This window comes from Ictalurus punctatus, chromosome 28 (assembly GCF_001660625.3).
Source record: "Ictalurus punctatus breed USDA103 chromosome 28, Coco_2.0, whole genome shotgun sequence".
Classification (NCBI taxonomy): domain Eukaryota; kingdom Metazoa; phylum Chordata; class Actinopteri; order Siluriformes; family Ictaluridae; genus Ictalurus; species Ictalurus punctatus.
Genome location: NC_030443.2, coordinates 19,059,726 through 19,073,457, shown reverse-complemented (window position 1 = coordinate 19,073,457; position 13,732 = coordinate 19,059,726). Strand labels below are relative to the sequence as shown.

The window sequence follows — 13,732 nt, the reverse complement described above, 5'->3', positions numbered from 1 at the left end:
GCTTTCACTAGGACCTTTCACACATTTTTCGCTAAAGAACGTCTAACCTCGTTAAAGCTAAACGTCCATGACGTCTCGTATAAAATATACTAGGCACGTGCCGAATAATATTCCAGTTTTAACCGTCTAATAGCGTCGGAGAGACTTAATATTTAAGGTTTTTTTGAGAAAAGCAGCAATGTGTTGAGTGAAATAATAAAAAAAAAAAAGTCAATCCTTCCGTGACGTTTTTCACATTTAAAACCCGCGATCTAGAACACAGCCGAGACGTCCACGCCGATATTACCCGGCTACCCATCTATACGATACCAACACCGACACGATTATCGCCGACGTCTCGTCCGAGTTCAAATAAAAGGCACTCGGACTCTTCAGCTCATCCTCACACGTCGCGCTTAAGGACGCGTTCTTTCCCCACGCCCGCACCACTTTCACGTGTCGGCGTCGACGGGGTCACGGCCGTATGGAGATATCGATATCGCGTTTTTTTCCGCCCGCGGCCGTTTGAGAAATTTCTCGTGGGTGCACACCTGCGCTCATATAGGCTTGTAACACGCATGTGACTATCTATAGTGCGTGTAGGAAATAATGCTCGCGTGTAATAATCTGATAGCCAATGCACGCGTATATTAATATATAAATGTAGACATGTGAAGGTAGAATATATAAGTAACGAGGCTTGCATGCTATCTGCATAACGTATTTGTGTAACAGTCTGTTATACGTAAGTAATAACGCATGTATGTAATGATCTATATCATAAATGTAGGTGAGAGTGTACGTATGGAGTAATCTCTTTAACACGTACGTGTCGTCTATATGGTACATATATGTAATAATCTATATCATGCATGTGGCTGTTAATGTGTCTGTGTAGTAATCTGCATAATACATATATGTAATAGCTAATGCATGTGTGTTGTAATATATATATATATATATATATATATAATGCATAGGTATAATATGTGTATGTGGTGATCTATATTAGAGTATTACAATCTAAATTTTGATATAAGCTGTGCAGTCTATATCTTACGTAGGCAATAAGGCACCCATGTCAGCGATGTGATACGTATAGGCAATAAGGCATGTATGTATTACTCTATATAGTACACGTGTGTAGTCATGCGTGTATGTTGTAGTCTACACCGATCAGCCATAACGTTAAAACCACCTGCCTAATACTGTGTAGGTCCCCCTCCCGTTGTGCCGCCAATACAGGTCTGACCTCTGGAAGACGTTAGCAGCAGAGCCTGTAAGTCCCGTAAATCGCGAGGTCGGACCTCCGTGGATCGGACTTGTTAGTCCAGAACGTCCCACAGACGCTCGATCGGATTGAGATCTGGGGAATCTGGAGGGCGAGTCAACACCTCTTTGTCGTGTTCCTCAAACGGTTCCTGAACTGTTTTTGCGGTGTATCATGCAGCGTTATCCTGCTGAGCGAGGACACTGATATTAGGGAACACCGTTCCCATGAAGGGGTGTACTCGGTCTGCAGCAGTGTTTAGGTAGGTGCTACGTGTCAATGTAACGTCTACGTGAATGCCGGGATCCGAGGTTTCCCAGCAGAACATCGTCCAGAGCGTCACACTTCCTCCACCGACCCGCCTTCCTCACACAGTGCGTCCTGGTGCCGTCTCTTCCCCGGGTAAGCGACACGCACGCACCCGGCCTCCACGTGATGTAAAAGAACACCTGATTCATCAGACCAGGACGCCTTCTTCCATCGCTCCGTGGTCCAGTTCTGATGGCCATTGTAGGAGATTTCGGTGGAGTACAGGGGGTCGGCATGGGCGCTCTGACCGCTCTGCAGCTACACGTCTCCAGACGCAGCAAGCTGTGACGCTCTGTGTGTTCCGACTCCTTTCTATCAGAACCAGCATCGACTTTTCCAGCAGTTTGTGCTGCAGTAGATCTTCTGTGGGATCGGACCGGACGCATCACTGAGACTTGGGCGTCCGTGACCCTTCGCCGGTTCTCCGGTTCTCCTTCCTCGGACCACTTTTAGTAGGTTCTGACCACTGCATACCGGGAACACCCCACAACACCCGCTGTTTTGGAGACGTTCTGACCCAGACGTCTAGACGTCACAATCTGGTTCTTGTCGAAGTCTCTCAGATCCTTACACTTGCCCATTTTTCCTGCTTCCAACACGTCAACTTCCAGAACTGACTGTTCACCCGTTACCCAATAATGTCACCCCCCCTCCCCCCAAACAGGCTCCATTTTAAAGATAATCAGCGTTCTTCACGTCACCTGTCGGCGGTGTTAACGTTACGGCCGATCGGCGTATCTAGTAGATGTATGTAGCAGTGCGTGTGTGTGGTTCCCCGTGCTTACGTTCGGCTTTAGATCAGTCTGTTTAAAGCTGGAGTAAAGTACACGCTCACAGAAATGTCTCCGTAGACCAACCTTTAAAGCTTTTTTTTTTTTTTGTTCTTTTTTTTCATCTTCTCTACACCTGTACCAAGGTCACCGGTTGATAGCATTACTGCGCAATTCAGACAGGTCACGGTAATATCCTGATTATGTTTAAGCATTAAAGCCTCTCCCTTACTGCCGGATAAAAACTAGCTTTTTAAAAAATAAAGAATCTTTTTATATAAGTTTCTCATTAAAGCCGTGAATACACTGTGCACTCTACAAACTCATCTCAATACACTTCATTTCTCTCTACAGCCCGGGTTTATTAGCCATTTATATAATTAACCGCCTTATTTATTTTTTGGTGTCACACCCGGGCCTTAAATGAAAAGCAGGAACGGTGAGCATGAAAACTCTTTGGCATCGACGTCGTTTAGGACGCGGTGTGTTCCGAGAGACGTGCGAGCAACGGCGTGAAAGTCGGCGTGTCGCACACGCCGCGCGGCTGAGACGAGCCGATCAGCCGGATTTTAATTGATTACGTGAGCCATTCCCACGCAGTCCCTGTCCCTCTGACACACAGATACGTGTATCCGTTTCGGGAAATGGCCGAGGACCGGCCGGGCTTAACCCGTTCGCGCCCGGGTCTCTTCTCATCACGAAAGCGTCACGCACGTCCAGATACACATCCAGTTACCCGTTTAAACAGGTTCGTTTTTGTTTTGTTGTTTTTAAAAGAGATTACCTTTACGGATTAAACGTTTGCGGTGGTTAATTAAGGTTCGGCTCTGAACGCTGGTGTGCGTCGTCGCTGTCGGGCAAATAAACTTGGAAACACCTCGAGCGTGATGGTGACTCAGACACTTAGGGGACTTAGGATGTTTATTGGATAAAAGTGGACCACTCGGATTACTCCTCAAAGGCTCGCTTATTAACGAAGTATGATTTCCTTTAAAGCAGGATATTAAAAACGCGGTTAAAAGCCTTGCATTTTTCTAAAAACTTTAAACCCATTTCAAAGGAAATGGCAGAAAACGTAATGTAAGGATATCAACTTCCGTACTGAAGGATGTATAGCTGCCACCTAGTGTTCTCCGTGTGTGTGTGTGTGTGTGTGTGTGTGTGTGTGTGCGTCTTCTCATACGTGGAGGAAGACATCTTTGGGGTTTAGCGTATGGTTTACAAAACAGGTGCAGCTCTAAAAGAATATATTTTTTTAAAAGATCTAATTATTTAATTCCCTGTCATGTGATCAGCGAACCAGCCGCGACCACGCCCTGGAAGACAAGTTCATCTGAAATAAAAAGTAAAAAGTGTTTTTATGGACCTACGATACCGTTCACAGGCGGAAAACCCCGGCGGAAGCGTACCCGGGAGACAACCGTGTGCCGTGGCACTGTGTGAGTTTTATTTTGCGGCGATATTCCTGACCTGTGGAGAACTTTCCCATCGGTGCGTGACGTTTCTTCAGAAGTAAAGCGTTAGACCGCGGCAGTGACGGAACAGTCGACCGTGTTTATGTGTAGCGAAGCTACGAGAAATGACGACGAATCATGAAAAATGTGATAAAACGGCGAGAGACGAGAGAGCCGGGATCGGACGACGGTCCGTCCGGGATTACGCCGTTTCGCGGTCGCAGGAACGGACGCGGGGTCAAGCGAACGCCGCGGCATCCCGAGGAACGTTTTTCAAAACGGCCGCGGATTTCCCGCAGGTCCGGGCCGGAGCCGTCTGAGCTTCACGTACGAGAAAGGTCTCGTTTACACCGCCGCGAAAGACAAATTCACGCAGCTGCGATTTCGCCACTTCGAGTAGTTTAACGCAAACAAAAGCACGCAAAAAAAAAATCCTGCGAAATCCTGTACGGACTGAACACGACTGAACAATCTGGATTAAAGGCTTTTAATCCGGATTAAAGCGTTTGCAGTGTTGACGTTCTCCGGAATTATTTTCATACATTTCAAAATAAATACGGTGCTTTCACGATTCATCCCGGTTCTCTCGGCTCTACCAGGTTCTGCTCGGAAAATATAGAAATATAGAAAAGTATCGTTTTTGGTTTAGTTATTTAGAGATGTTTACTATTTATTTATTTATGTATGTACGTAAACCAGCTAACAGTCAGGAAGCGCGAAGGCTAACGCACGCTTCCTCCAGGACACTCGGCCCTCTTCCGCATACACAGGCTGCGGGATGCCGACGATTGGCTAGCGCCGCCGTGATTGACAGGAGAGAGAGAAAGAGCGACGCCCCTCACACACAGAGAGAAAGGTTTTCGCCCTCTCGGACGTCCGCGGCGTCGCCGGGATTCGAACCCGTCGTCATCCATCGGCCTCGTCCCAAAAAGACCGTCTCAGCGGTCCCCGTGCATCATCGGTGGCGCGCTACGTCTCAGCGTGGACTCTAAACCCGGATCCCTCGCAAGTAGGATTCCCGCAGCTCTCTTGAGTGCTCCGTCGGAGTTTGTTCTTCGACGCGACTCGTTAAGATCCTGGTTCGCACTTCGCTGGATTTTTACTGGCGCGGTATAGACCGTTAAACGCTCCGTACGTCACGCGCTGCGGAAGTGTCGCGATATGCAAACGGGCTCTGTTTCTCAAACCGGCGTCCGTCTGCGTTGTCCTTTCGTTTCCTTTCAGTGATCGTCTGAAACCCAGACGGTTCGTTTTGCGGGAGATCCGTGTGTGAAACCGGTTCGGCCGTTTGGTTCCGCCGTATATCGTGTGGCGTTACGATGGTAGCATGCTAATTTCCCGGCGATATGATGCAGAAAATCTCCTGTCTGCTTCGTTAAATCATCATGTCCTCTCTAATTTATACTGCACAACGCCCGTAGTATATAGTATCCGTCATGCGTGTACTGTACGCGCGTCCCAGAGCTTTACGAGGGTCCGGATTGTTCCGTGCTCGATGACATTCTTTAATTAACGTGAGACGATAAAAAAAATAAATAAATTGATTTATTTACTTGAAGGGAATACAATGAAGGGAAATTGTATATATTTCATGCATTCATAACTCTAACCTTGCACGCATTCATAAGTGTAACCTCGATCGGCGTGACCTTGATGACTCTCCCCGTGCTCACGTGAGCGGGTGCCCGTCATTGTGCGTGAAACAGGTGTACAGTATTTGGAAACGATGTAAGGGCTCGAGCCTGAAACGGACGAGAAAGCCCTTTCATGGCCGCACACTTATACTCGACGAGGCCATACACCGAGTCCCGAAGGAGACGCGCGGCCCGGGAGACGCCGCGAACCGTAACAGAACGCCACGCGTGTTTGTACGTTTACACACGGGATAAAAAGACTCGACCGGCTGTTTCGTCTGCGTCCGGATCGATTTCATCACGTTTAGGATTCATCACGCTATTGTGATTTTTATGTGAAAGATTGAAAGTTGTTTTTTTTTGTTTGTTTTTTTTAGCTCACAGCTTTTAGTAGTAGCTCGGTGGATTTTAAAGTAAACAGCATCGATATCGGTATCAGTCCATACACACGGTTTCAGCATCGGTATCGGATCCGGATAAAAGGAGGATCTAATAAAAACATCTCTTAATAAATATGCGTTTGCCTTGACTCGCTAATGGAAAAGAGCTTTATTGTGAAATGAAATCAGTATTGTAGTATCGTGTGTGTGTGTGTGTGTGTGTGTGTGTGTGTGTGGATCCTGGGGGTAAGTGAGGATCCTGGGACACTCTAAAGCTCTTCACAGAGACGACCTTCGCCGGTCTAATTGAAGGTCACGGCTGGATTTTGCGTGATGGTGATGAAAGCGGCGGGTTCAGAAACAGTCGTTTATTTTCCCCTAACTTCACTGAGAACCGAATATTCATTCCGTTCCCCACTTCAATCCCTCAGAGGACGTTTTTTTTAAAAAACATTTATTGAAATTTTTTTTACAGGGATCGGACGTATAACGTATAAGACAGGGGTTTAACTCGGGACGGGATTTAACGTGCGCGTCCGTCCGTAAGTTTTACCGAGCGTGAAATATAAACGCGTACGGATCTGGGCAAGTCGAAAACGTTAGGAAGTTTCAAGGTCAATCTTAAATCGTATAAACGTCATGTTTGGATCTTTTTGTGCTGATTTAGGGGCGGGGCTACACACATATATATATATATATATATATATATATATATATATATATATATATATTCTAAATATCACTGTTTCAGACGTGTTAATCGGAAACGTTCGGCTCGTCTAATCGTACCGAGGAATAAAAAATCCAACATCCGAGCCTCTGAAATCTCTGAAGAACGTGAGCTGGCTTTTTAGCATGACAAGTACATTTGCATATTCATGTATATTCATGTATAATTCATGTATATTTATTTATATTAGATCCTGGTGAAGAGTGTAAGGGTGTATTTGTGATAATTCCTCGGACAGACCTGTGTTAAACGCTTGATTATTTCACACAGGCTTCAAACGTTCGGGCATATTTGCCTAAAAAAAAAAAAAAAAAAAAAAAAGAAGAAGCAGAAAAAAACGAAAGAAACTCGTTTGTTTTTGCCTCGACTTCGACTCGCCCTCGTGATTCATCAGTCATGTAATAAAACCAGGCCGAACGCTCACCTGGGCGAACTCGCCCCGCTTTAATAGAAGCGTGATTATGACGTATAAGTTCTGAAGGGTCTATGATGCGTCAGTCTCATAGTAAATATTCCCTTTGCACTTTTCATGACCCGGTACGACCCGGAGATTACCGATTTAACCATTAACCGTCTATAAGTCTATAAGCTTTTTTTTTTTAATGCAATTTAATGTTTAAACCGAGACCTTTGTTGCGTAGGCGAGGTTTGGTTCAGGGATAAAGCGGTGGATCGTGACGAGCGCTACGCTCGGACACAGACGTTTTCCTGACCAGACCGCCGATAGACGATAGAACGTGGCGGACGAGACACGGAGGTGCGTACAATCGGAGGACGTGTGGAGTTCGGAGTGAACCGCGTGAACCCGCCGATGGAATGAAGCACACACTCGATACTGATTCTGTTTTGAAGTCCGCTCCTTTTTAAATTTATTTATTTATTTTTTTAGCCCGAGCCCGAGGTTTAATCAGCGGATGGAAACCTGGATCGGTGTTGTACTTAAACGAACGCATGTTTTGTTTGTGTTATGTATTTTTCCATTGTGCCGGTATGTTCTCCTCGCCGAGCTCCAAATTCCCAGGATGCCTGTGGAATGTGGGCTGATAACTCCGTATAACTCCGCCGTCATTATTATTTTCTTTTAATGTCATTTTTTTTTTTTTAAGAAGAAGAAGAAGAAGGTTCATGAGTGTGCGAGGTACGAGCTCGGAGTTAACGTCGGGGTTAATCCAGCACCATCACCAGTTATGTAAATTCAGTTTGCGCAACACCTCGTGTTTCTAGAACTTCAACTGTATTTCTGATCTGATTTGGTTTGGCTCGGTTTGCTGACACCCTGGGCAAAACATTGCACTCTTTTTTTTTTTTCTTTCTTTCTTTTCTCCCCCCCCCCCCCCCCCCCCCCCCCCGCCGTTGCTCTTTGTTCCCCGTTCCCGGATCAGTAGGAGCGCTCGTAAGTTCCGCGGGCAAGACGTTTAACCGTTCTCCGGGACCGTCGTAAACAATTCCGATCGTGTGAAAGGTTCAAGGTTTTTAAAAAAAAAAAACAAACAAAAAAAACCACACACACACACACACACACACACACACAGAGAGACACACACACACATCGCACCTCGATCGCAAACGAGGAAAAGTGTCACACGGCCACGTCGGGCGCGTTCGCTCGCCAAATCGTACTTTTCGGACCAGCGCACGCCACACCGCGCCGCGTGTGAGGACGGAGACGGAAGTGGTGTACAGGCACGGACACGTTTTTTGGGTTTATTGCGCGTTGTGTCGCAATGAGACGACTCACAGAGAAATAATTCTGATGGCCGTGTCAGTTTAAAAACCCGCGGTGTGTGTGTGTGTGTGTGTGTGTGTGTGTTTGTTTAAATGCATCCCGTATGTGGAGATTAACTGTGTGTGATGTTCTCAGTGACAGATCTGGATCGGCTGATGAGAGCGCACTCAGAGGAGCATCAGATGTGATCTTCGCAGCCGAGGGACGCTGGAGAGGAAGTGTGTTCTCCATCCGAGAGTGAGAGGTGAGCTCAGCGCTCTGATTCATCTGCTCTCGCCGTCACACCGCCACGTGTCTGTGTTATTACTCTCACTCTTCCTTCTTCTTCTCCTTCTTCTGCTTCTTCTTCTTCTTCTTATTATTATTATTATCAGAGTACGGAATTATAGCACGAGGGCTGTGTCCCAATTCGCTCCCTGGACAGTGCACCATATTACCAGTTGGGACGCGCTGTACGCGTACAGCCAGTGCACGCTACGTCGGTGCCGTGTACACTGAAAAGGTCAGTCGGAGATGTTTACGCGGCGTGGTCGCTAACAGCTCCTCGTCGGCGGCGTGTTTAACGCAAATGGCTTTTAATCCGTCTGCAGTCGTGTGGTTTGAGGTCGCATGGTGATTTATAATTCGAATTGTTTACGTTGTCGGAGCATTCGCCGCTTCCTCCCTCTCTGCTGCCCTCTACACGGCACGAGCCTGAGCGAGGGAGAGCACTCCTACACGCAGCACGTGGTTCGTCTGATGCAACACGGAAACATCCTACCCAGAATTCTTTTACACGCTCTGATCTGGGATCAGGCAGAGCAGTTCAGTGCTGGATCGAAGGCGAAGGTACAGCAAGCTGATCCCAGACCAGTCTGAAAGGCCACGGGATCCAATCGCAGATCGGTTTCAGAGACAGAGAGATCCGGTTTTAGATCGGCAGCGCAGTCTGATCTCAGATCAGTCCGGAAAGCTTCACGATCCGATCCAAGATCAGTCCCGAAAGCTTCAAGATATAGGATGTAACTGTAAGAGTCCAAACGTTTTTGTTATCCAATCAAGGAAAAATCGGAAAAACTTTGATGTGAACCCAGATCAGCCTCGTGATCCAATCCCTGTTCAATCCAAAAAACCTTTCTGATCCGATCACAGACCAGTCCACAAAGCTTCACGATCCGATCCAAGGTCAGTCCAAAAAGCTTCGTGATCTGATCCCAGGACAGCTTCATGGTCCAATCACAGATCAGTCCAAAAACCTTTCTGATCTGATCACAGACCAGTCCAAAAAGCTTCGTGTTCCGATCTAAGATCAGTCCAAAAAGCTTCAAGATCCTATCTAAGAGTCCAGACATTTTTGTTATCCAATCAAAGCTAAATCTAAAAATCTTCGTTATCTGATCCCACGTTAGTCCAAAAACCTTCGAGATCCGATCCAAGATCGGTCCAAAAACCTTCGAGATCCGATCCAAGATCGGTCCAAAAACGTTATGATCCCAGATAAGTCCAAAAAGCTTCATGACCCAAACCCAGATCAAAGACAGAGCGCTTTTATATACGCCAGCTTTCTAAAAGCCACATGGGTCCAAAAGAATTCCGTCCCAAACCGGTGTGAAAGGCTGCGAGATCAGATCCCGGATCAGTCCAAAAGGCCCACTTTGTGCTCAGGTGTCAGTTACCTGTTGTTGTTGCATAACCGCGAGAAACACAAAGAGCCCTTTTTTCTTCTCTGTAGAAGAGCGTGTTTGTCAGCCGTACAGCTGTTGCAGATTTATGCTAATTTGCGAACGGTCCTGGTATTTATCATAGCTGAGCTCCAGATCCGTTCCTGAAAGTCCTGCTGTAACTGATTCATAAAACCTGGAGATCTGCGCCGCGCCGCACTCAGCCGTTCCCTCACTTTCAGGATGGTTTAAGGGAGAAAAAAAAAGACAATTTCCCAAATGGGTTTGCGCGACTCTCCTCTAAGGGCCGAGTGTGCGAGTGCGTGGAGTTTTGGCATTGTAGCTCCTCTCGAGAGTTTTGCATTTGCAGAGGAATTCTCTTTACACACTGTGGCATTGTTCTTACACACGCGATTCACCGTGTTTCTCTGGATTGGACAGCGCAGTGTTTTTCCATCATGGCTGTGGTTGGGGGTCTCATTGGGAGCGCTGCTTGTGTGTATATATACAATATATATGTGTGCGTGCGTGCGTGCGTGTGTGCGTGTGCACGCATATGTGAAATGGCAGCGGCTTTAAATGAGAGCTCTTAATATAGGCACTGGCTATAGCACGCCGTCTGGCTCCTCGATAAGGCTACATGGCTTACGCACACTCCGCTCCACGGCACACACTCGTCTCCCGTCGAGCAACAGCTGAGACTATTAAGCAGGGGAAGCACTCTACGGAAAAGCCCATCGCGGCAGACATTTGCGTGCGCGCACGCGTACACGTTTGACCCTCACATGGCCCTGCTGCTCGTGTGTGTGAATGTCAGAGCATGCGTCAGGCCTTGGCTCGAGCTCCAGGCCAGTGTATATCGTTCCTGTTCACCTCAGATGACTCGTATACAGAGAGAGAGAGAGAGAGAGAGAGAGAGAGAGAGAGAGAGAGAGAGAGACACTACGCTGTAGCTGTGCTCCTCACACACACCCTTACCAGGAAACCAGTTCCACAGTGTCACGTTTACATCTGATCCACCAGTGTGAGAAGCTTTACCTCCGAGAACCTGATCGTATGGAGTCCAAAATCATATAATCACCACATTAAAGTTGTAAGAGTTCTCATTTACCCGTCGAGCACGTCTCTAAAAGGTGTTCCACCATACGTAATAATCCTCCATGCTTACGTGGAAGAGCTACGAATAGAAGAGCAGGTTATAATAAACACAACGCTTACCAGCACACGCAGCATTACACACCCGGCGGCTTTGTTTCATTCAGACATCCCGTGCTCCGAGTGGCGGTCAGAGCCTTTCTGTTCCCTCGGCCATCCGGGTATCGGATAGGTGTCGAACAACGGGTACACCATGTACACAGTGTACACCGTATACACCGCGTACACAACATACACCGCGTACACAACATACACAACATACACCACGTACACAACATACACCATATACACCATATACACCGCGTACACAACATACACCGCGTACACAACATACACAACATACACCACGTACACAACATACACCACGTAAACAACATACACCATATACACCGCGTACACAACATACACAACATACACCACGTACACAACATACACAACATACACCGTATACACAGTGCACACCATATACACAACATACACCGCGTACACAACATACACCACATACACAACATACACAACATACACCATATACACAACATACACAACGTACACAACATACACCACGTACACAACATACACCACATACACAACATACACAACATACACCACATACACAGTGTACACCACATACACCACATACACAACATACACAACATACACCACATACACCATATACACAGTGTACACCATATACACCACATACACCACATACACCACATACACCACATACACAATAAACACCACATACACCATATACACCATATTACATGATATACACCACATACACCACATACAAGATATACACAATATACACAACATACACCACATACACCACATACACAATATACACAATATACACAATATACAGTATAAACAATGTACACGACATACACAGTATACACCACATACACAATATACACAGTATACACAATATACACAATATATAGGATATATGCAATATACAACATATACACAATATACACCATATACACCATGTAAACAATATACAGGATATACACAATATACACCATATGGTATATATTCGTGTATATTGTGTATATGGTATATATTGTGTATATGCTGTATATACACCATATACACAGTATTACAAAGTATATATATAATATATACAATATACAACATATACATGATATACACAAAATACACAATAGACACCATATACACAATATTACAAAGTGTATATATATATATATATATATATATATATATATATATATATATATATATATATATATACAATACACACCAAATACACAATATTCACCATATACACAATATTACAGGATATATACCATATACATGATATACACAAAATACACAATAGACACCATATACACAATATTACAAAGTGTATATATATGTATATATATATATATATATATATATATATATATATATATATACAATACACACCAAATACACAATATACACCATATACACAATATTACAGGATATATACAATATACAGGATATACACGATATACACCGTGTACAGAATATACACAATATACACAACATGTACATCATATACACATAATAATTCATTTTGTTTGGGAGAAGGAGACGAGCTGCTACACTGACCGTAAACGTTCGTAATTCTGTTACGAGAATTTAAAAAGTCTGTAAACTCTCTGTAGCTCGCGAAGCACATACGGCGTAAAACTCCTGACTCCTGTCCCGTTCTATAACGCGACGAGCGAAAGGAGCGAGGCTTCGTGTTTGGGCTCGGTGATATCTGGTGCGGTTGTGGTGAGAGCAGGATAAAGACACACTATGACCGGTTTGATATTAATCATCCTGCTCGGTGGCGTAGTGAAAAAGAAAACCAGGAACTGGTTTCAGTAATGCAAACATTTCATTTCTATAAGTGATCTTGCAGTGCTTTTAAATGATACACGGGACATGACCTAACAGGATTAAAAAAAAAAACTCGGTGTGCGAGATCAGGTCGTTTCTACCAAGCTGGGGGGAAAGAATTCTGTCGCCGGTGGTTACATCATTAAAATAAAAAATACAGTATCATGAAAATGTTGGTAAACCTAAAAACCTGACGTGAAGCGCCTTAAATGAACGGATCACGTACTGAATCCGAATCTTCACGAGGTTTCAGCTGAATCTCAAACGCTGTAAATTTAAGGTGGTGAATAAAACGTACAAGCACACAGCTGGCCGTGTTTTTCACTCACGCAGAATTCCTGAAGGAAGTTTCTGAGCGAGGAGATCTCCCGGCACAAAGCCGGCTCTATAAAGTGTGTAAGTGCAGCGTACATTGTTGAATATAAACAGGACAGCCGCGCCGTGTTTGGCCTAAACACTGGGCCGTGAGTCGCGTTTCCATTGAAACAGCACACAGATGGCACGGACAAGCTGCCAGCAGTATTTTTGCATGAACACATAGATAAAAACCTGTCAGGCAGTTGATGGTTAATAAGCAAATTTCTTTACCAAACATATTTTGTTTAGGCAAAGAGACAGGGTGCGCAGGCAGCGCGTCGGCCCTTTAAATCCATACGCGAGCAGGCAGGCGTTTCACCCCGCGTGAGAAATGTATCTTGGATTCTAATAGGGAAGTTGTGCATTTGCCAAGGTGCATGCGTGTCCTCAGCTAACCCCGGCACCCATATGGCGCTCGGCAGAGTCCACGTGAGGATCGCTGTGAGTTTC

General features: G+C 45.4%; 1 protein-coding gene across 1 annotated transcript in view; it reads left to right on the top strand.

Moving 5' to 3' along the window:
• The window catches only part of zbtb20 (zinc finger and BTB domain containing 20), a 102,749-nt gene that overhangs the window by 4,791 nt on the left and 84,226 nt on the right, over positions 1-13,732 (top strand). The window contains exon 2 of the mRNA XM_053677132.1: positions 8,388-8,496. The gene's annotated coding sequence lies outside the window, so the exon portion shown is untranslated. The remainder of the gene's footprint in view (positions 1-8,387; positions 8,497-13,732) is intronic.